This window comes from Lonchura striata, chromosome 3 (genome assembly GCF_050655825.1).
Source record: "Lonchura striata isolate lonStrDom1 chromosome 3, ASM5065582v1, whole genome shotgun sequence".
Classification (NCBI taxonomy): domain Eukaryota; kingdom Metazoa; phylum Chordata; class Aves; order Passeriformes; family Estrildidae; genus Lonchura; species Lonchura striata.
In genome coordinates, this window is record NC_140705.1 from 110,757,571 (window position 1) to 110,782,479 (window position 24,909).

General features: G+C 37.6%; 1 protein-coding gene across 7 annotated transcripts in view; it reads left to right on the plus strand.

The window, feature by feature from the left end:
- The window catches only part of MACROD2 (mono-ADP ribosylhydrolase 2), an 845,784-nt gene that overhangs the window by 191,505 nt on the left and 629,370 nt on the right, over positions 1-24,909 (plus strand). The window lies entirely within an intron of this gene.

Below are 24,909 nucleotides of genomic sequence, written 5' to 3' on the forward strand. Positions count from 1 at the left end.
TACTGAAGCTTTCATGCTGGTAAGCTTAAATACAAAACAAAGTCCTTAATCAGTAGAATGTTCCTTCTGAGAAATGGCACCAGCTGTTTGCTGATTCTTGTTGGTTATTCTTTTAAAATGTGCATGTCCAATACAATGAGAATATGGGCATTACATGGCACTCACATCTCCCAGAAGGAGAGAGGAAATCGTTGTACCGCTGTCTGCTGATATACTGACCCCAAAGGTCAGAGATTGGAGATTGTCATTGTGCTTAATTCCCCACCTCCTGTAATGAAAAGAATTTACAATAGTTTCTTCTTTCTGTATCTAATGAAAGTAATTACATTTTAGTTACTATATTTTCAAAGACAATTTTGAATAAAAATCAGGATTAAACTACAGAACCAAGGAAAACCCAAGTATTGAAATTACAGATATTACAGAAAGAGTTTACAATTCTATTGCTGCATAGGTTGAAGGAATATAAAATCAGGTCTGCATTCACCTCTCACCTTCTATTTCAAATTTTCTGCTCTTTCCACAGAACTTCACTACTCACTCTTTCCTGATCACATTTTCCCAAAGTTCTTTCTTCTAAGCAAAGCACATACAGATTATAACACGCAGTTTATCAAAAGCCAGGAAAATCTCCAGCAGAGTAGATGGCAAGATAGTTGAGTCTTGGAAAAATCTATCGTCCTTTGTTTGCAGTGTGCTTTGCTTCCCTCCAGTTTTAAGAACCCTGTATCAGACAGTGTGAAGTGGAATGAACTTTTGACATAATACAGAAAATTTAATGTTGTGATTGGTAATGAAGGATTAAAACTCTAACATCCGTGGAACTGCTTTTTAAGAAACATTAGTGGAAGAACTGCATGTACAAGTCTGTCTTTGCAGTTACTCATCTTTTTGAATTGAAAATATTGGATGGCAATGCAGCTTAGACTTGCTAATTTTCATTCTAGTGACATATGGAAGACTACAAAGTAGACAGCTCTTGTGATTTAAGAAACAAATAAAACCCCCCTGCCCTTTTTAAGGCTTCAAGTTTAACCTGAATGACTTTGTAGCAACAATTTAGACTTAATTTTTTAAAACCAAATGTAGTGGGGAAACAGTAAACTGAGATGTGACATGATCAGGGCCAGCCAGTAACTGCTGAAGATGGCATGGACATGAAAGAAAACACATAGTAAACCTCATTTCTATGAGCATTGTTATCACAGAGTCTAAATACTCCACAGACCTAATTACTTTGTGAACAGAGAAAGAATGTTTTCTCCAGTTTCCAGTTGGAGAATGAGACTTGGGAATCGTATGTTTTGCAAAAGGTCCTTTTAAAAAAGAGCAAAAATCAACTCCCTGAAGGCAAAGCAAAAATGTAAAAACTTAGATCAGTTTTGCAGCTAGAAATTTTGATTCCTATTTGGAAGGAAGAGGAATTTTAATTTTTGAATGAGTGTTATTGGTAAAAACAGGCTGATGTTTGGAGGGAGGGAAACCATACTCTGCTGAGAGCAACTTTCTGACAATTCAACCTTAATTGGTGATACAGCAAATTCTCTAAGGGAATGGCAGGACTACCAACTGGAAATAAGTACTGCTGGATAAACAGTTCTACACTAAGGGACTAGAAGGGAATATAGAACAAATGTGATGCATTTGAGGCTACTGCCACTGATAATTCTAAATACACAGAATTCACTGTTCTTACTTGGGCCTTTTTTTCATTATGTTAGAGAAAAACTGTTTATTTATAATTTTAATTTGTATAGTATTAATAAAAAAGTGTTTTAAAATATTTGATTATAAAAAGCTTTTTGCATTAAAAATATCTATTTTTATTATCAATCAAATTTAGTCTCTTTCAATAGCTGAAGAATTTCAATGTTTCTCCTACAAAAAATAATATCTCATAATTATATGTAGAATACTTGGAGTTTTTTTCTTTATAAAGTCACCTAATTTACATATTTTTCCTTGTTCTTTATGAAAATGCCTTATAATGTGTAGGGTTTATAATTCAAGTTTCTTTTAAACCTGATTTTCTTTTTAAAATGATGTTTTTGCCATTTGGACTGGCAGATCTGTAGTGTTGTAGTTTTGGCTACGTATACAGTAGCAAAGAACAAAATATTTTTTGTCACACTTCTGTTACAGTTCAGTCTGTTCCTTTTACATTATCAGCTTGTTTCTCTGGGCTTCACAGAGGCATCTGCTTTAATTTTTATTGGGCAGGGCTGCAACTTAGCAAACTGGGGTAAGCTTCCCAAATAATTCACAAATGTGGTTGATTAAATCAATTAAGTCTTGGCTGAGTGAGCTATGAGTCTATTATACACACACACTGTTAAAAGAATGTTATTAAGGTGCAAATACAAGTACTTAAAGTTAGGAAGTGCCAAAATTCAAGTTGCCTGGAGGCTCGCAGTCTCTGTGCATGTGTGTATGTATATGATATTGACTCTAACTGTACAACTTCACTGTTCTTCCAGCTGGAACATCATCTCAGTCATCCTCCTCGCTCAAAGCAAACCCAAGGTTTACTTGTTGAATATTTAAAGTCTGGTCTGCAAACCAGTATTTGTTATGGTATATGATTTGATAAGTAAATTAAAGATTTCATAGGTAGTTTATTTGTCTTTCCCAAAACAATGGTGTTTCCTTCACCAAAAGAAGAAGGAAAAAAACCAAACCCAGAGATTTTCATCAGAATTCTAATTTTAAGGCCCAGGTTATACAGTAGGGGGCTGATTTATTTGAAGAATGGAAATCCTTTTTTTTCAAAGAGTAGGTCTGATAAATTCCAAGCAATTCTTCAAACTGGAGCTTGTGTATCAGTTTAGGATGTCACGCCAGATTATAAATCACCCAGTTGAAATGTACCTTGAGATTCCCACCTTCCCTACTTGTTCCCAGTCCCACTACCTGCATTTTACAGTTTACTACTCCCTTATTCTCATCCATTCCAAAGACTGCAGGCCTAAATTTACATATTAAAGAGGAATTTGGTTTAGGGAGCATTTTTACTTGGGCAATTTCAAACTGGTCTTAAAAAGGTGCTTTGATGTGATTAAGGAACAGAGAGCTGATTGAGAGAGGAGTGATGGGTGTGGAAACAAGTGTGGAGGGGAAGAGATGAGTGATAACTTCCTCTGCTGCAGGGCAGATGGCAAAGTGAGACTATGTTCTCAAACATTTGGGGTGCAGGAAGTGAGTGTCCCCTTTCTAACTTTTTACCTTAATATTCACTTCTGAAAACAAGTCTCCATGTCTAGCCAGTCACAGTTCCTCTCTGCTTCTGGCTTACTGTCCAGTTTCTTTACTGGGAAATGGTTTCATTTTAATCACAGACCAATTTCCCAGATTCTGTCTCTTTGAATTTGCATGACTGTGCCCTTTCATTGCCAGCTTTATTCTTATGCAGTATCTTAATCACAGCTTTAGTCACCAGTCCCTCTCATCTTCAATCATATCATCAGCCTCTAAATGCAGGTAGTGGCACTTCCTTTCACCAGTTTGTGCTGGGATGAAGGGAAAAGTGTTCTGAGCAGGCAGTAATTTCTTAAGCCAAATGAATTCATTACTCAGGCAAATGAAAGAGAATTGCCAATTTCAGAGTTGCTGCAAGTGAAGGAAAAGTTTACAAAAGCCTACAGTTGTGTTTGTCATCTTTGTTTATCTTCCCATCACAATTTTGATTTAAAATGTTTAATGCAGTCCAGCTGTACCACAGTGGTCACTCTGTTGGCTGTTCCATGGCTTTTAGGAATGAAGGTGGTATTGTCACTGTAAAAGGATAAAACCGCTGGTGTTACTACCTTCTTCATGTTTCTTCAGTAATTTCTCCATGGGGATTATTTGTCCAAGGATGGGGCCTCTGTTCATTCCAGATATAACCCAGCTGTGGTGGAATTTCACCCCTTCTCTGGGCTTACAAGCAATTAGCGCTGCAGGCAGGACTGCCTGTCCTAGCAGGGAACAAAAGGTGCAGCAGAAAAATTTTCCCTTGAAATGGCAGCTGGACAATGAATTGGAAGATTAATCAGAAAATTATTTCAAGTCACTTTTTACAGCAAGGAAAAGTTACATGTCCTCACCATGAAAGAAGATGAGAGCTCTTACATGTATAAATTTATACGTAGATAACTGGTGGAATGAGTCTCAAAAAAGGGATATTCTTAATAACACCAGCTACAGATAACAGTCATGTGTGAGTTTTGAAGGAAATTTGCTCTGATGACAGGTCAGTTTTCCATCAAGAGCTGGAAAATTGCAAACATACGATTATTCAAAAAAAGATTATATCTGCAAATAGGATATACTAAGCAAATACTGTCAAGTTCATATGGGATATTATTATCTTTCCCTTTGAGACTTGATTCAGCAGGAGCAGTTGATTTTTTTTTCTAGCATAAGAATGTGGATGTTTAGAGAGAAATTGTTTGATTACAAAGGAAAGAAGTACCAGTGCACATCAAATATTAAATAGGATTCTGTCTTTTTCAAAATTAGTTCCCAAATTTGATGCTATAAAATTTTAGCAGTAGTGGGAGAGCTCCCAGAAGACACTTCATTATGTCTCATTATTACAGCATATGTGAGGCCGTGGTGCCTTGGTTGCTGTAGTTCCTTATTTTTTCAGGAAAACTATGTTTCATGACTGCACAGCTGGGTAACCTTATGTATCTGTAGATTTCTCCAGAAACAAACTTATCTGTACCCCATAATACCTTGATTTTCCTTAAAAACATCAGAAACCAGGCTTCTTTCATTTTTAATTTTTATTTCTTAACTACATGGTAAAGTTTAATATCAGTCCACAACTTTGCCTAGTGCTTCTCTGGGTTTGCTTAATAAAGGGAAGGATTCTTACCTTTTGGAAGGAGAAATTGCAAATTTTAGTATTGCAGCAGAAGTATGGCAGAGTTCACACTCACCTGATGATAGGTTTGCCATCAAGGATAAGAATATGGCTGTACTTTTCTAAAAACAACCTGAATACTTTGTCAGGTATTTTTCTCATTTATGTTATTTAAATCCTAATAGTTATTATGGAACAAGTTGGATCAGATCTCCTTTGGAACTCTTACCAAAAAGCTGTTTAAATAATATATAGCTTTAGGTGTGAGATTTAGTTAAGTATCTGTCCTGTCAGGGGAGATAACTGTGAGTAAGGCTTCTTTGGCTTTACAATTCCAGTGGTAATGTTTAAATTATTTCATAGGCGTGAACTATCCAGGAAGGCAGCTTTTTTGGGCAAAAAAACTCGGGTACTATTTGTAGTGCAATAATTGAGGAAAGATGATTATATATACGAAGCATTTAAATACTCATTTTAAGCTCACAGTAATTCCTGATAAATTGGCGTATCTTGGCATTTAGAGAACTACAAACTTCCAGTGGTGTGTGAACTTCCATTTGATGTGACATGATGTGACTTAGGAATCCCATATTTGTGACATTCATGGATGTCTTTGGTCATACTGAGTCTCATCTGTCATGGTGGTGGGATCTGAAGGTTTGTGAGTACAGTTCCCACTAAGATGGTAGAAGACAATTGGAAAAACATTTGTTTGATTTAACTATGGAGGTCATTCCTTTCCTTCATGTGACTTTGCACACAGGCGTTGCAGCTGCTGATCTTTAGCTGGTCAGGGAAAGGGTATTCCAGCTATTTAAAAAGATTCTATATATAATCAGGGGAAAGCAAGACTTGTTCTGACAGTAGCACTTTTGCTTAGGTCACTCTTGGTGGATCATTCTCAAACTCCTCCCTGTCTTCTTGATTATTAGTTTGCAGCTTCCATAGGCAGTCTTTTCAAGTTCATCACTATCTAGACCATCATGCCATTGAAACATTTTCCCTGAAATCTTAATTTATATTTTTTTTGTTGTTGGTACAGCTTTAAACCTGAAATTAAAGGATTCCTGTTGCTTTCAGCTGGGGGAGAAGCTGTCGTATCACTCAGAGCCTCATCTGTGAGCAAAGCAGGTGCCTGTGAAAGGATCAGGACACACAGGAGCTTTGTAGATTCATTAGTTTGTTCCACACTGCCTGATCTGGTTTTGCTTTTGTAGCACAAAACATCTGTCAACAACAGTTCATCTGAATTTCTAGGGAGAGAGATGCCAGCAGTACTCCTGCCTGCTCTTTTTTTGGGTAAATCTCACCTAGATGCATTTGTCCTGAAATTATAAAAGGGAGCAAATTGCTGTCTCCTCCTCATCTGTGGGAATAAATCAGAAATGGGAGCTGTGGGCTTGGCACTTAAGCATTTCCATTTGTAGTACACTGACATTCTAATGATGGTAATTTTGCATTTGTTACTACATGCCTAATCTAATTAAGTTTCTCTTAGGGTACAATTGTTGTTTTCTGTATTTAATTATGTAACCACCAGGTGCAAGTGTTAATAGTAGCTGAATTGAGAAGGCAGTCTTTTATCTTTGTACCATGTAGGAATTTTTTTCTGTATCTTCAGTTTCCAGTGAAAAAAGTGCTTACAGTATTTGATTGCTCCAAGGAGTTCCAGTAGCACTTCTGATTGATACACATAGGAAACACTAATGAGGACTGAACACTTATATTACCCTTTAATTTAGATGTGTTCAGAACCATTTATGAGCTCTACATTTTTGGTTTCAGGTGTTGCAGTAGTTCAGACTCCCTTCCTCAGCTATCCTGTTGATTTTGAGGGTTGGCAGACTTGCCACACTCTCTGAGTGATCTGCTCCTGTCTGTTTGAAAAAGTCTGAACTATGCAGGGATCTGTTGTCTGAAGCTGAATTTCATGGAGCACTGGAAAAACTGCTTCTGTGACTGCCAGCCTAGCTCTGTGAGCTTTTTGCTATCATTTCACCAATGCTTGTTCAAACAGTTTGAAAAAGTATTCAGCAGAATTCTTTGCCTGCAATAATAAACTCAAGTATTATTTTTAAAACTCAAGGATCTGAGCTTTGAAATGATATAAGAGTGTGCTTGGAGGCAATTGACTCTCAAAAGGTTTTGAAATTATAACTTTAATTTCTAAATAAACTGATCAAGAATTGCTGTAAATGTTTCCACCTGCAGATTGGCAATTCTTTTACTCTGTTAAGTAGAAATAAGTAAAGCTTATATTTTCTAGCTTCTAGTTAGTCATCAGTAATCTATAATTAGATAAATTTGGCACTGAGTGTAATAGAAAAATTAGGTAAATGATTGGTGCATGTTTATTCTAAAGCATAAGGTACCCATGCAACATTCCCATTACTAAAGAAAAAAAATTGTCTGCAGAAGCCTTTTCCAGCCTCTTGGCATTTGTGAACAAGTATAGATGTCCTACTAGAAGCACGGCCTGTATGTACCAATGGTTCAAGCCTACTTCCAGATGCCTTCTCTTAGTTACTTTTCAAGAATTCTTTTAACGAAGGATTTTAAGCCAACCATGGATGACAAGTCAGTGGTAGTGAACCAAAATACACTGCTTTTCATTTAGGGATCCTGTGGGATCATTTTGCCTTGAGCTGTGAAGTGTGATTTTACAGTTGAACCATTTTCAGTATAGAATCATAAAAGTTCCAGTTTATTCTGGTGCAAGAATGACAGTATCCTTTGGTTTAATTCTACATCCAGGTAAACAAGCTGTGTCTGATTTTTTTTTTCCATTGAGCTTTCCATAGCTGTTAATGGTAGAGATTTCCTCCACTCCTGCCACGTTTCTTAGAGACCTAAGTTACTTCAAGTTTAGTTTGTTTCTTACCCTTCAGGCCTTTACTTCAAACTCCACTCCTTTGATGGTTTATCACAAAATTTGTTCAGAGGCTTCCATTTTTTAAGGTAGTCTTTTAATTGCTACTGATTATGCACTGCATCAAAGAAAAGTGGTTGAAAACTTTAAAACCACAAATAAACTATACATCAGTGGTTTACAGTAATGAATGCTAACATCCTGTTTCTTCAGAAAAGCCTGTTAGGGACAGAAGACCATGTTTCTGGTGATGTGAAAAATAGCAAGCTTGACTTCTGAGAGCAGCTTGCTAGAGTCAGTGGTCAGGTTTGATTAAAAATTATTTTTAAAATATTAGAATAGGTATGTTTGGTATTAGTTCATAGAAGTCTTCAAATTAGTATCAGGATTAAGTCTGCAGATTAGCATCAGGATTAATGCTTTCTGGCAGCAAGGCCTGACACTGGTGGCAATAACAACTTTTCACTTACTTCCTATATGCTTTTGGATTTATTTCTCCATTATTCCTATTCCAGTAGCTGTTTTTTCTCCTAGAAGTACAATGATTTATTTGGGTGATAACACAAAGACTGTGGTATTTCAGAAGCTTTTATCAGTTTCCATATAGGGATGCTTGGAAAAAAGAAAATAACACTATCTTGCAAAAAATATACTGGCTTCATTAGGTGCAAAACTGTCTCAAATGGGCCTTAAGCAGCACTTTGGCTTCTCCAGCTTCTCAGCATGAAAACATGTCTAAGTAAGTTATATTATTTCAGGACAGTGAACAGCTTGCTTCAGATCCAGCAACTGTGTTTATTCTTTGGTTTTGGTTTTTCTCCCAAGTGAAGAATGTCATTGTGTGCTGTGTACATTTACATCTCAAAACAATTAAGCTAAAACAGCTTCTTAAGATTGGGAGCTGGCTTTCTCTCAGGGAGAGTTTTACATTAAATTTCCAGAGTCATGCAGTAGATAGACTTATTTTTGTGTTTTTTTTTTTTCTTTTCCGCCATAAGCTGGTGTGATTTCCTTCATTTTCATCTTTCTGAAGATGTTTGAATGCTGTTGATTTTGAATTGTGCATATTGGTAGGAACACTTAGATGTATTTTCTGTAGAGTGCTTTAATTATGAGAAGAACAACTAACTGATTTATTCTATATTTGGTGATATTTCTTACTGTATCTTTGGGTATCTCACTGAAATACCTTTTTCGTTTAAAAGCAGAGTAGTAAGCAATAAAATTAAAATCAGAAAACAATGATTCCTGTCTTTGATTACAGGACCATGTACTAACAAGATACAGAGACTTTACTCCTTAAATTTTTCCATGTCCTTGTACTAGAACTATCTTTGAAATAGATGAATAGCTTTTCTAGTCTGAACTGACTTATAGCATAATAGTATTGTTCTAGTGCTTCACAGCAATGCTACAATACATAGAGAGCTTTGAACAGACCCAGTGTTGCCAAGTTTTATGCTACCATCCTGCTCTCTTCTTTCATCCCTTCCCCATTTCCAGATTTCATCAACATACTGTTGTACAGTTGCAAAATGTGTTGATGAGTGGGCAATCCAGTACTCCTTTGCTCCCTCTTACAATAATTGGTGTTTCTTTCTCAGAGGACAAAGCTTTAAAAATAATTTTGCTCCAGGGCAAGGAACTGGGGTGAAGATTTAGAAGTTTTAAAGCTTAAAACCTTCTGAGCCTTCTTATTTCTGGATCTTGATTCTGTTTACTCCCTGTAGGATGAAAGAGGATGCCTGAGGTTTGAGTGAGCTGCTGTCTGTAGGAAGTTGCTTCCTCTCTACTGTTCATTTGCAGAGGCAAAGCCCCATTTTGGCCAAGAACGCCAAGTGGATGTTCTGGATTTTGGCTGAGAGCACCAAGTGGATGTTCTGGATTTTGGCAGAGAACACCAAGTGGATGTACTAGATGAGGTCTTGTGCAGCCTTTGTGTGGTGGAATGACCTCCCAGCAGGCTGTGTGAAGGCCTGCTGCATTGGCAACATGGGACATCAGTTTTGTGTCCTATGTTTGTTATTTCTAAACACACACTGCCCAGGCTCTCTGAAGTAGGAATGATCCTCTACAGACCCTCTGTCATCCTCTGACCAGAGCAAGTTCCCTGTGAAAAGTCCCAGAGTGTTTTCATGTCCCTCCTACATGCCAGTGGGCAGAGCAGGTGTGAAGCAGGGCAAGTGGGCTCTCAGTTTCTTACAGTGTGGAGGAGACCCTGATTTTCCTGCCTGTGTTTGTCGTGCCCCTGCCTGAAGGCTGTCCCTACAGAGCGTGGGGGCAGCCTGCTCCCTGGAATGGGCAAGTGGTCAGCAGAGGCAGGCTGTGGGAAAGGTGCTCCTGGTTCCCAGGGCTAGTGCTGTCACCTTTGACATTCCCTGTGGCCCCAGCAGCCACACTTGAGACCAGCATCATTTCCCCCACTGGTTTTGCAGGCAGTGCAGTCCCAGTTCAGAGGTTTGCTGTCAGCAGGGGCTCAAAGGGCATTGTGGGATTTAGCCACTGTTGCATATACAGTTCAGAATAATTTTCTGCTCCTCTGATAGATGTTGATGTGTTTTATTCAGTTCCAGTCTAATCAAGTTAACTGTTTTAGCACATTGTCTTTCTTCAGACCTTTTAGAGAAGGCTGGTGTAATCTCTCTTAAAAAGAAAAAATAATTCCCCTTTCATCTTTCCGGGGAGATCACTTTATTCATGTGTAGTGACCTGGCTTAGCATTTGATAACTAATGTGTCACTGAAAGTTCCTCATTATGGCCCCAGCTTGCAGACCACCTGGAGTGCTCCATTATTAATGTGAACTTCAGGTTCAATTTTTAGATGTGTGCAGGTGCATGTGCACTATTCATTGCAGGCTGGTGACACTTGCTCCGTGAAGGGACAAAAGTACGTGTGGCTGAATGTGTCTTACAGGCCTGTGGAGCACTTATTGTTTTGATAGCAGCCATAAGACAAGTGTAAGTACTGAGGCTCCAGCTCTGTGTTGATTATAATCTAACTTTTGCTTTCCTTGGCAATTGTCCTCTGATATATAGGCACTTAATCTCAGTGCCTGGAGAGCAGAAGTAGAGAAGCCAGAGAGGGGAGGATAAAAGAGGAAGCCACACTCCAGTTAAACCAGTAACATGGGAAAAGCTTAGTTCTTATTCCAGACATATATGTATCTTTGGATGGCAGATGATAGTTACATGGCAACCAGGCACTGCAGGGCCCTCCTGGGTGCTGCTGGTTGTAGTGCAAGATGTAAGTAATCTTGTTGATGCAGCCAGGATGCTGTTAAGACGATGAGTTTAGGAAGGATCTTACATCTCCTTGATGGAAGCTTAATTTTGTCTGGGTATTTTTTCAGTAGTTGCTTAAGCCACCTAAACTCCTCTAGCCATCCATCTTTGCATCCTGAAATCAAATAAGTGACCTACTGAATTAAATCTCTGATCTTAACTTGTTTGTTTTATAGTCTAAATAAATGAAAAGGCAGGAGATAACAGAGTCTAATGTTGCATACAAATCAGTGGAGCTTGGTACAGTTGCAGCGTTATTCATTGGTTTTACTGAGGTTTGATTTTCAGGGTTATTTCCTTTTTCTTTTTTAAGGGGGGAATTTCTTTGTGGTGTTCTTTTTGTTTTGTTTTCTTTTAAAGGAAATATGGAAATAGAAGAAGTGGGAGGAGAGGTGGATTCATAGGAGCAATGAAGCTACAAGGACAAAGGGAGATGGGCTGAAAAGGAAGGGTAAAATAATAGTTCTGAGTGTGTGAAAGGGAGTGGGAGGAACAGGAAATCAGAGTGTGGGATTGAAAGCACTGGGAAGTGTGGGCAGGAGTAAATTGGACTGAGAAAGAAAATTCCTGAAATGTCTTGTTTTCTTTAAAGAAACCAGCCTGATTATAGTAAAGTAGCTTCTGCTTTACTCACTGAGGACCAGGTCTTGACATACTGTATCTGCTAAAAACAAGTAGTGGAATACATTAGTAGATTTTTTATGAAGAGCTAAAGCACAAAAAGGTGCTTTCTTAATAGCTTAGTATTTTAAATAAACATCTCCCTCAAGTACCAAAGGATTAAGGGTTTTAAAATCTTATACAACTGTGTATGATTTGTGTAGTTATTTGTAGTCATTTTACTCTTATTTAAGTTGAGTATATGCTGATTTGGGTTTCTGACACATCAAGACTGGTGCTCTGTTCTTCTCACAGATTATTGTAGACAAATGAGAGTAAGGGTGTTTCAGACTAATGTTTCTTGTCATGGCTGGTAGCACTAGAAGAATGAAAACTCTGAGATGACTTTGAAAATGTTTGTTTTCCTTTAAAAAAACACCTGTAAATTAGATCTCCAGGCACTGATTTTCTAAATTTGCTGTTATTACAGTGAATTTGCCTTTTGGAGTTGTTTTCAAATAAGTGGATATACTTATCTTGTAGCATTTTAAAGTGCTAAAGTGCCATGTAAAAGATAAAAGACGTCTAAAATTCAACTGAATAGTTTAGAATTAATTTAAAATACCAATTAATATTATTTAATATCTGATTTATTTCTCCTCTGCACCTTAGATATTTACGGAAGAAAATCCAGGAATTTTTATAGTATATTTATAATGTATCTGGTAAATTGTGAAATAAATTATTTTTATTGTAATTTAGAAAAGTACATATTTAATAGTGAAATGCTTTGCTTATGTACTTACATAACTCCTGTGTATAAGACAGGTCCAAATGTCTTTAATTAATTATAAAGATAGGAATTTAATGACAAAATAATTACTCTGGTGTATCTGTACCATTGGGTTTAGACATTAGAAAGGTTTCATATCTTTCAACTCTTCCTTATGGGATGTTCCACTGGTGCCCCAGACATTTTTTAATGCATGAGCAATCAACATAAATGAAAACTAGCAAGCATTCATGGTAAGAAAAGAGGCAATGTTACTTTCAATAAGGTGACTTCAGAAAACTCTCACACAGGTATTTCACTGGAGACATTCTGGTTTGACCTCTATCTCACCATGCCTTTTTTTGTTTCCTGTCTCTTTCTCTCTAATTTTTTTTTCTCTTATGATTAAATAGAGGAGAAGAGGCTTGTAAAGGCCCTCCAGAAAACTGGACATTCCTTGTAGAATTGTAGGTCTTTCTGATTTCTATGTATTTTCCTGCAGAAGAATGGCTTTCTAAGAGCATGTTAGCCTTCAACCTTGGCAGGTGTAGAAGTACGTCTGCAGTATTATGATTGGAATGTTATACCTGCTTATTGTAAAAGTGACATGAGAGGTGACAAATGACAGAGGCATTACTGGGTCAGGTGAAGTTTTTGTCATAATCCCTTTTCCCTGAACTTCTAGCTGGTGCAGCAAAGAGAATCCTGTTTCGGGGATTATTAACACCACCTGCTACAAAATTCTTTAGGGAAGGACTTGAGTGCTTTGGATTCAAACACTGCCTTTGAAACATGCAGGAAAATGGCACAATCTCTTGCAGACACTCTAATGACTACTTTGGGTTTGGTATAAGCCAGTCTTTCCACTGCAAAAATGTGTTATTAAGGATATAAATGCTGTTTCTCCCATTGCAATGTAAAAGTGAATTTTCAGTGAATTCCTTAAGGTCTTATGTTTGACAGGATTCAGAGGTACAGTCTCCTGCAATGGGTTGCAATCAGTGCAACAGGGTTGAACTGATCTCTAGTTGAAGCCCCTTAGTTTTGGGTAGCACTAGTAGAAAGCTCTATCTCCATTATACAGGATTTTTTACTTCTCTTTCTTCTCAAGCACTGTTTCATGTTTTGTAAGCTTTGCTTTGTGTCTGGTTCATCCAGAAGGCAGATTCTTCCCTCAGGAAGAAAAAGTGGAAAGCCTGTGGGAAAAGTGATTTTCTCTTTGGTCGACTACTTCTGTCCTACTTCTCTTGTGTAACTGCAGCCCACTGGCAGGGCAGGAGCACAGTGCCTTCCTGACGGGCTGTGGGGCACGTACCTCAGCTCCTGCTAGAGAGCAGAGATGAAAGGTACCCGTCCACAACCTGGGCACCAGGTTTGACTCCTGTTCACTTCCCATTCCTGTGCTGGCTTTTGGATTTTTTTCAAAGCCAGATGAGGAAAAGTGCCTCCTCTTAGTCATCGGCATTGATAGGACTGGAGTCCTGCTGGAGCTCCCTGAGGTGAAACAGGCAGAGCAGAGGAGCAGGCAAAGTCCTGGGCTCTTTTCATCACAACCTCTGATTGCAGGATCCCCCTGGAACTAGGAGGTGAATCTGTTCCTTTGTATTTCTGAGTGAAGTGAGTGCTGATTGATTTGTCAAGTGATTACACTCTCAGATGAGATACTGGGATGTACAGTTTGATTCCATGCAGCACCACAGCAATGCCCAAGCAAAGCTTCATACAGTACAAAGAAGATTGTAGTCATTGTAGGAGAATGTGTACAGAGAAATCACCTTTCTGAATGGCTTTTTTGAACCTTATTCACCATTGCCTCTCTTAGTTTGTTTTCCTTTAGCAAAGTTTTTTGACTTTGCCCTTGCAAAAAGCAGAATTTGCTGTTAACTGTTGGCCAGAAGGACCTGCTTGCAAATAAACAAATCCTGATGTGCACTGGTTTAATTGCCTTTATTGGGTATGTCAGTCTTTTTCAACATCAGGGGCTGTAATGTGTACCTAGGCCATGAGGAGGTTTCAACTTACCAAAAAGAGCTCTAAACAAAGGTACTGGTTGCTTGGCATGTTAATACGTTGGAAGATGTTGCTCCTGTGAATATGAATCCCAACAGGTTTTCTTTTGGCATAATTGCCCCCTTTCTCTCTCAAAATGAATCCCCCAAATCCCAGCTACTCATAATTTGTTCTTGGCTGACCATTTTGTTCTGCCATCCCCTGTCTTACATCATTGCATCATATAATTTACAGAGTCAAATTTACAGCATCAGGGAATCTGCAATCTCCTGTAAGACAAAGCTGTTTTCTACAGTTTTAAGATTTGAAACCTAGAGAGATGGCATATTGCACAATTTTTAGGAAATATGTGGGTGCTGTTTACTACACTCATGATTTCCTAATATATGTATGTTTCTTGAAGGGTAGTTTTCAATATCTGAGGCATAACATACTGTGAGTAATTTTTTTCTTTTAATTCAGAAGCGTATTTTTTGTAAAACAATCTTAATCTGTGTTTATGATGTGGTGTGAATGTAGTGTGGTATCTGAGCTAATCTTGGAGTCTATTTTAGAAATTTGAGACTATTTAAGACAATTTTTGGCATAGTAGTTGCATTTCTAAGCAGTGGCTCTTTGCTTTGGTGGAAGGAGGGTTTTTTCCCTTCTATTGCACATTAAGCACACATGCTCAGAAGAAGTGACTCTCTGATTAAGGACATTACTGTAGCAGAAGAAAAATAATAGATTTTTAAGTTTTATTGCCATCAAGCCACTACTAAGATTAATTTTTTTATACATGCTAAATCTTGAATTCCTTTGAAGTTATGGGTTTGATTTGATTGTGAGCTCAACCAAAGCTCTTTCCCCTGCAGTTTGGGTATCTGAAACCTGAGAAATAGCAACTAATTGTTATTTAGCCAAGACCTGGTTGGATGTTGCCAGATTGAAATTTCTGGGTCTGAAAGTAGAGCAAAGAGAGATGCTCTTTAGCTGAGAAAGATGCAAATTGATAAACCAAAGGCAGCATAAATATTAAATATGAAATTGAGTTTTTTCCATGTATTGGTAGAAACACCAATGCAGAGGGGGCTGAACTGGAGGGAATTAAAAATACAACTGCTGAGCTGGAGTGGGTCTGAATCCCTCAGTTGTCTGCAAGTCACTTGGTGGTGGTGGTTGGAGGCTTAGGCATTGGCTCGGGGGAAGTGTGGGTATCTGTCTATCCACCTAAATATATTTCTATACACAAATACATGAATTTAGAAAATTTCATTTCAGTTTTCATCCTCTCACTTTTTTGACAGCTGTTACAGTTGCAAAGGGTTGTTTGAGACCAGCTGGGTAAAATTATCTAAACTTCTAGGACTTGCAAACACTCAAAACACAAAAAAAATCTTGAGGTGTGTTTTGAAGTGATGTATGGACACAAAAGTGATTGACAAGCCACTCAGCATGGGCCTGATCTTTTGAATTCTCAGAACAATATAGCTTTTGGGACAGACCTTTTTGTCTGTTTATTCCTTCTCTTGAAGCCAAACTTCTGAGTTTCTCTGAGAGGTCCAAAAAAACACTTTCAACTCATCATAGGGCAAAATAATGCTGCTCCTCAGTGGTTTGTCTTCTCAGAGCTGGCATGGAACCCAAGCAGAATTCTGCCTTGTTCTGATTGAGTTTTGTAACAACCTCTCCCAGTACCTCTTGAATTACCAGAGGTAATCCAAAACACTCATATTCCTTCCAGATGGAGATGGTGGTGGCCTGATATCAACATAGATTATTTAGGAAGCGAGGATAATTCACAAATGAGTACTAGAAAATACTAAAGGATATATTGTTATTCTGATGTCCTCACGATGGAGCAAGGGAGGATATTGTGTGTCTTCCCCTTCACTGCTTCATGGACAGAGCAGGGAAAACATGCAGGGGAAAGGGGAGATGTTTGCACAGTCTGAGAGGAAATAGTGTTCTTATTGGAAAAAAGGCATGAATAAGATGAAAGGGACTATGTGTAGTACTTAAATGCTATCTGTATTGCTGCTGGATCATGACATGAAAGGGAGGCCTTTTGGGAGGAAGCTGCAAGACAATATGGCCCTTCTGGGCACAAGATCATTGTCTTGTGTCTGGACTGATCTCTGGAAATCTAGTTTAGGGAGTAATTTTAAACTTCCTTTAAACATCACTGAATTGTTGAAATGGTCAAGGCTTTCATTTCATTTTGTTGACACATTTTGGTGGCACGCTTTAAGAAATCTATGGCTCTCTACTGACATTCACAAACAAGAGCAGGCAAATCAAATGCAGGCTCTGCCCAACAGTTTGTATGTGTGAGAATTTCACTCTGCATTGGCCAAGTACTAAATGCTTAACTTCCTTTGGACACAATAGTACATTTCTAAAAAAAAAATATGATGTATTAAGAAGATGGCAGTCCAGAATGTGCCATTTATAAAATGGAAAGAAATCTGTCTTAACTTGCAAAAATAAAGATATCCCTTGAAACACAGGCAGGGAATATGACTTGCTCCTTTATTCCACAGAGATATATTGATGACCAAAGCAGATACAGAATTCCTGTGTGTTATGGTTTTCCTTAGAGTTATGCATGTATTTCCTTACTTTAGCATTTAACACTCCATCAAACATATGATCATCTGTGTTGGAGTAATTTATTTTCAATCCTAAAAGGTAAAGAGCGTGCTGATGCTCACCCACATTTCATTGGCACATACACGTGTCTCTTCCTGCAAAGTGCTGCAAATAAAAAGTAATTCTTCATTTCTTTAATGCACTTCAGCTTTGTTATTTGAACTTTCTGTCTCATATATGTAATAAATGAAAAGGAAATGAGACTTTGGAGAAGATAATGTAAACACTCAATATTTCTGTGGTTTCACTGAAATGAAATGAATGCCTTTTGTAAAAAACTAATTATTGCATTCAGAATCTAACATGGTCCTGGCCAAGTCTGTAGTGCCTCCATTATTTCAGGCATCAGGTTTTATGAAATACAGTATTTCATACAGTAAATATAAAGGTGCTTTATTCTCTGCTGACTTTTGCATGTAAAGCAAAAGGAAACTAAAACCCAGTTTTCTTCTCTCTTGAGTTTCATCAGTTTCCTCTCATCTTAATGTTTGCTAACTTAGAGATAGGAGCAATTTAATTTTTGGTACATCAGATTTCATTGTGAGGGTGTGTTCTTATATGTGCTGCATGTAGGTAAAATAAACTGCGAATAAAGTAATTAAAGCATAACACAAAAATATTTAAATGAGTGCTCAGGCCTCCCTGCTTGTAACCTCTTCTCTATTTTTTAATACTTTTGTCCTGGATTATTTTCCCACCCTTCCATGTAGGAGTTCCACAAGTCCATGTTTCTGTCTAGTTTCCTTCCCGTGCCCCCAAGCTGTTCTGATTCAGTCCTTAGATTAAATGGTCCAGACGTGTTCTTAAAAGTATAGAATTTGTTTGGCTGAAACTTGTTCCTCTTTTGTTTTGCTTTGATTTGCTTTGCTTTGTTTTGTTTATTTGTTTGGGGGGTTTGTTTGTTTGTTGGGAGTTTGGGGCTTTTTTGTTTATTCTGAAGTGTAAAATGTAACATCTGGTGAAGACAAAACTCTCATCCTTCTAACAGATTTAAATATTTTTTTCTTTTTACTGATGTATTTTATCCTTCTTTGCATTATGAGTTCTAGAAATGAAAATAGATTTGTATCTCTGCTGTGTGTATTTTGCCTTTGAATACTTAATTCCTGTCAGTTTTGACCACTGTCTCTCTCTTTATATTATACAATATTGGGATTGCAGAATGATAATTTTTTCATATTTTTATCCCTTTTCCTTTGGGCAGTTCTGTGGGCTGGGGGTTGATAAGTAGATAAGTTCACTCAACCAAATGCCGGGCAGCCTCACTTTTATTTTTAGTTCCTGTGTTTTGAAAAATAGAAAAAACCCTCTCTTTGGTTTTGAATCTGATGAAATGGCCTAGACCTAATCTGTGAGGAGCATATTTAGATTAGCTTCATAATCACAAGAGAAGGAAGTATTTCTTAGGTGATTTGTGTATGTCCCTTTTAGATGACAGAGGCGACTTTGCAGGAGTTGCATTTGATCTTTTAATGGCAGCTAAAAAGCCTTCTTTGTCCTCACCAAATACATGAACAAGGGCGTAGTAACTGCAATACTTGTCAATTTAGAAATTTTACCTACACTGTCAAAGTTTCACATAGACTATTTTTAAAATACAGAATTAGTGCTATGTTGTCTGGTTTGTGTGTTTGCTTAGGAGTGATATATAAATATATAAACATCAGAAATACTGTGTCCAGTTCTGGGCTCCCCAGTAAAAGAGCAATATGGAGCTTAATTGGCTGTTAAAGGCTTTCCTGTAGTCTGAAATATCTGAGAACCTCCACATTGAGCAGCTACAAAGGGTTTGGTGAAGGTTGGCCCGGCTTTTTAAAGATACAGGAATCTGAATGATTAAAGTGAAATACCTTTCTCATGCCACAAAAGGATTCTAGATGCCTTTTAGCATCCCATATTTCTCAGTTTCCTTCCCATGCCAGTAGTTTTAGAGAGGTAAATGCAGAGAAATTGTAAAACTCAAATATAGTTAAAACCTGATCTTTGAGAAAAGGTTTACAGACTTGGATTTGTTCTGTATAAAAGAGAATAGTGATCAATTGTTTTCTCTGCCTGGTGGTTACTAAGGGGAGAGACTTATTCCTAAATCTAGGAGGATGTGTCAGCTACATAACCATTAAGTAGTAAATAGGCAGAAAAACTTTTTAAATATTGGCCAAATATTTGGCAGTGATATTATTTGTTAAATAATGTCTATTTAACATAGGTATTTAAGTAGCAACAGAGAGTGTGAGATGATGAGCTGGGTGACTTCTTGAGACCTGTTCATAATTTCTATGCATTCTGTCTGCAGCAGTATTTTGTTATTTACATCAGGGTATTAAGAGAGACTTCAGGGGATTTTTTGTGTAGAAAACTCACAGTTTCTGAGGAGTCCTTCACTTATTTAGATTTATTTAATTGGACATCCAGGCAAAGGAGGTGTCAGATTATGTAATTGAGCTTTATTGCTGCTGGATAAAGAGGGGAATTAAGAGATTGCCAGAATTGCATTAATCATTTGAAGTGCAGCCTTCTTGAAATGCTTTGTCTGGGTCATCCTTAGAGCCATCCACTGTGGAGGCTGGTGGGCCAACAGGGTCCACACCACTCCCCTGCAGGGAAAACCCCTCAAGGTATTGCCACCTTGTTAGGGTGAGGAAAGAGGCTTCTCCCAGCATGCCTTGCTGTGACATGCAGATTCAATGTATCTCATTGGCCTTCCCACTTGCTCCACCCCTGTGCCCTCATCCCATTGCCCGTGGTGTTCTCCCCCACCCCTTAAAATCCATACATAAATGTGGGTCTCAGATTCAGTCAAAGAGAGAAACAGAGTTTCTAGCCAGGCAAAAGCCTGGGAAAGTGCTGGAGAAGAATGTAAATAATTCTTTATCTCTCTTGTTGTTCACATAGTTAAGTTCTATCACTGTGTGTCAAGCACTCTGCACCAATGGTGTGGCTTGTTTTCACTTCAGGACCAATGGAGTTGGTCCTCACAAAACTGTATAAAAGAACAGGATATTTTGAATAAACCAGAGTTTTGCTCTCAGCAGCCTCCTGAGTCAGTCTTCTCATTCCTGTCCTGCCTCGACAGTGACATATAAACCCCTGCTTTCCCTGCCTGAGATGCATTTCATCCCTTTCTTGGAACCCCACACGAAGACCCCGTTTCTCCTCCTGCATCGCCCAGATCACAAAAGAGCTGAAATATCTCGGCGTGAGCACAGACGTGCCCGTGCCTCTGAGGTGTCTTTTTGAAGATGCTTCTTTGGGAAGGTTGTGGCATTCAGAGCAAGGCCTGCCACGACTATCCACATCTTCAGCATGTTTTTTGTGAAATCAAATCAAATACTTACAGGCCCAACAAATATGTTTTCACAGGATATCGGCAAGCTAAATTTTCTGTATAAAGTGTATCAAGTTACACTGAAAAATATGTTGATAAACAGTGTAGGGATGTGAGGCTATGAACACCTTATTGTGTCCTTGCAGTATAAAGGACCAGAAGAGTATTTTCGGACTCTGCTTCAACTGCCAGTGCATAGAAGAGGAGTAGCTGATGTCTCAGTCATCATTCTAAATGCACATATAATTAACATTCTTAGCTTCTGTCTAAGTATATAGGCATTCTCTGTGGAATTGAAATGTTTTATTTCAATGAGTATAGAAACATTTTGCACTTACCTCTGGTAAGTATGAAGTGCTAACACATGTATTATAATAAAAGATATTCCAATAATAGACTATAACTTTGCTAGTCATGTTAGTTCAGTTAACAGATGAACACTTCTATGCAAAACCCTTCTGGGAGGTTCTTTGTTGTAAACAGTTGCCTTTAAGTGAGAGAAAAATTGCTGTTGTGAGCCATAATGTACTGGTTGTGTAACACTGTAGTACTTTTGAATTTGCAGTGGGAAACACAGGCTCTTGTTATGGTTGGAGCAGTGAAATCTGGTCCATTTAGACACTGCCCTGCCCTTTTCTTGAGTTCTGTCAACAACATCCTGGTGTGTTCCAGAGCTGATTGTCCAATAGCAGACTTAGGTGCTGGCAAAATATTATTCTTATATGTGAATATTGATATTGCAAAGATATACTTATGTCCAAAAGCTGAAGGTTTGAAAATATCTATGTTTTGTATCCTCCATAATACTCCTCCTTCCCTCTTCTCCTTTTAATCTTTCATTTTTGTGCTTTCTTTGTGATTGTTACACTTAAGTTTTAGTAAGTGTTAGCGTTGTCTTCTCTGGGTATCTGTTGGGAGCTTTCTCAATCTTTAAATGTAAGAGTAAGGACTCATTAACAGCTGAGCAATATCTTGCATTCCTATGTTCATAGTCATTGAATATTAAGAGGTATTTAGTCCTAAAATACTACTAAATAGTGGTTTAAACAATCTGTATGAATGTTGTTTTTCTCAGAATCAAATTTAACTCCTGTCTTATCTGGAATTTTTGCCACTTACTTTGCCACTTTTCTATACTGTTATCTATGGAAAATTGTATAGAAAAAATGTTGAGTTTTCTAATTAAAAATTAAGAAGTAGAGTATCTAGATGTCTTGCATGTTCTATATACATCACAAAAATATGGAAAAAATACTTTTTCTGCAGGAATATCAATTTAAAAGATGACTAATTTCTAGGAAGACCCATTTAAAAGAAAAGAGATAGAGGATTATGCAGTCTCTTATGGTAAATGCAGCGAACCCGATGGGAAAAAATGATTATGACTCAGTTCAGAAGGCTGAATGATTTCTTTATTATAACTATGCTAAAATACATTAATATACTATATAAAGGAAGATACTAAAACTACAAACCTACTTGTTCTATCATCTTTAACTCAAACAACTTGTGACCCTCTCGAGAGTCCAACCACAGGTTGATTGGATTGTCCATCAGGCTCAAACAATCCTCACCTGAATCCAATCAAGCACTCACTCCAGGTAAACAATTCTCCAAACACATTCCACATGAGAAAAACAAGGAGCAGAAATAGAAATTATTTTCTCTTTCTTTTTCTCTGTGCACCTCTATGAAAAATCCTGAGAGAGAGAGAAATGTCCCTGTGACATTAGTCTCAAAATATTGATCCTTTTGTGTACAAATATATGTGCTTTTTCTCCTATTTTGTCAGGAAGACTTGGATGATGGTGTGCAATATTAGATCATTGTGTAGAGGAAGAGATATTAGCTTCTAACTCATTGGGAATTACATAAATTTAGTCACTGTGCTTAGTGTGGAGTGTATCCCACATAAAAACTCAAAGTTGATATACTCTCGCTCTACTGTGTTGCTTAATAAATTGATTTATAAAAAACAATGTTACAATGTTATTCTCTGTAAAAATGTTTTCATTTGCTTTATATGAATTGAACATTTCTACAAGTCAGATTGCCCAAGCAAGTATTTTGATAGCTCATGCAATGGTGTTACAAACTTCAGTCCTTTGGAAAGGTATGTAAGTAGTTCAAACATCTGCAAGCTTTTGTTCTTATTGACAACAATGAAACATCTATTTAAAACTAATTGAGGCAAACAGGGTTTCTTAACCTCTACAAGGTGATAAGGCCGTTCAAAATGTGGGAGTGATGAGCTAGAAGATTCAGTGTTTCATTACTTAGTCCTGACCTGTGCAGATCACACCCTCAGTTTTCAGGTCTGAAAGCTGAGGCCCATTTAAAAGGTACCTGTATAAGACTAGAGAATTTTAATTTCAGATAAAATAGTGTAATAGTTTATGCTGTTATTCACTCATAGTGTCAAATGTTGTTCATCTTTGTGTCAGTTTTAGAGGTTTAGGAAAAGCCAAGCACCTGATTACAAAGTACTTACAGGGTTCTAAATGCAGCTGTTTAAGGAAGGGCAGTGGTGGATGGAGTGGGTACATAGGGGAAAGAGGGTGCTTGTCCAGATACTTTTCCCTCGTGATAAATTTTATGCAAGTTCAAAATCAGTATTTAAGCAAATAATAATTGTTTTACTATTGTAAATATTAGTGCAAAAAATATTCATAGTTTGAGAGGTAAGAGAAATCAGATGACAAGTTTTCTTTATGACTAAGTATTCTAGATCTCCTGAATCATACAGACCCTTTTATTACAGTTGGTCTGTAAAGTGCAAAGCACGTCACCCTTCCCTGAAATGGAAGAAATGCAGAAACCTACAACACATCAGGAAAGGGTTGGAGATTGATGAACTCAGTTTCTGAAGAAAGTACTGAAACATCATCATGAGATCAAAATGAAAGGGCAAATAAAAAGAGCTTAGGTCAGCTTTTAAAATGTAATATTCTTTGGCTAGGATCCTACTTCTTCATGCTTCGATTTAATCTGTCAGGGCAAAAGGGCAAAGGTTCACATGATTGCTGGGGAGGGTACAAGATGCATGACAGAGCAATTTGCTGAGTTTCTCTGGATGAGTGTAGACAAAGCTTGCATGTCTTTGCTCTTTGTCTCTCTGACAGTAGCCTTTAACATAGGCTTATTGTTCACTTTTTGGGTCACTGAAAGGCATTTATAAGGTATTTCTCGTGCAGAAAGCACATGAAACTGTTTTCTAATTTGTCTTAATTGCTTGTCTCAGTAAATGGTTAATTCCCATTTGTATGTGCTCAGCAGTTTAGAAAATAGGTGTTTGTTCATATTTGAAATCTCTGTAATTGCTCAAAGCCCTTAGAGGTGTTGGTGGATGATCAGCTCTAGACCACCTAAACCCCTTTATTGTCACTTCTTCTACTTTCAAAAATGCTAGATAATTATTTTATAATTTGTACCACTTTGCTGAAGTTGTACTCAGTCCTTTTTCTCTTTGGAACAATATTTTGTCATTTGAAATTGTTCTTGTTTTCCTTTTGTGACAACATGTGTGTTAACCCTTTGTTGTGCTGTTAAAACCCGGCGTACTCATATTGGCCATCAAGTTACCAACCAGTATGTCTCTCTCAAAGTCAATCGGGTTTTGGTAGCAAATAGGGGAAATGTTTGAGCCCACACACATGCCTAAAAATGTTCTAATTTGGCCAGACGACAGTTATTTCTACATCAGGAGAAAATTGCAAAAGTCTTCAGCTATTCTGTGCATTACCACTAAAATGCATAACTTCTAAGGAAAATTGAACAGTACTCACTTTTCAGGATTGTAAATTGAGTTTTTGATCCTGCAACTGATTATTCCCAAATAGAAGAACTTTCCAACCAAATGCAATGGCCTGTTTCAGAAATTTGACAGAGATCTGGAATTGAAGTCTGCATGAAATACCATCTTGGTTTCAAGAGTTAAATGGCTTGGTACTCCTTACAGAAATAGGTTAGAGGCTTCATGTCTCCTGCCTCATTTAATTCAGCTATACTCAGCTGATACTGAGAGAAAATGTCTTGCAAACCTAAGTTTGCCATTAGCTGGACAAATGTAACGTCTTGCATACATCATGCATATTATAGTAATGTTCAGTAAATCAGTCATAGTAGCAACAAATTACTTAGATCAAGGTTAATTTTGGTAAGGAATGGCAAGATTACTGGTGGACATAAAACCAGAGAAGGTAAGACTTTACAATGTATTTGGGCAGTTCTTAAAAGCAGTCTTCTTTAATCTGTGTGCAAATTCCCACTACATTTCTGAGCAAAAGAGGAACGTGACTAATGAGCCTGCAGTAGGTCATTTTACAGTCCAAGTTTGTGTCATCATATTAAGCAATGAGTGATAGGAATTTAAAGGAAATTACTCAATGCATCACAGCATTCTGGATCTGAGTAGTGATTCCCAACAGCCAGTGTAGTCATAGCATGCAGGACATCAGTTTGCCAATACTGCAGACTTTGGAAAAAAGGCACCACTTGGTGCCTTTGTTGGTCAGACTTAATAATCATTTTAGAGTCATCCTCTTTGAATTTTTTTCCTGTTTTTTCATAACTG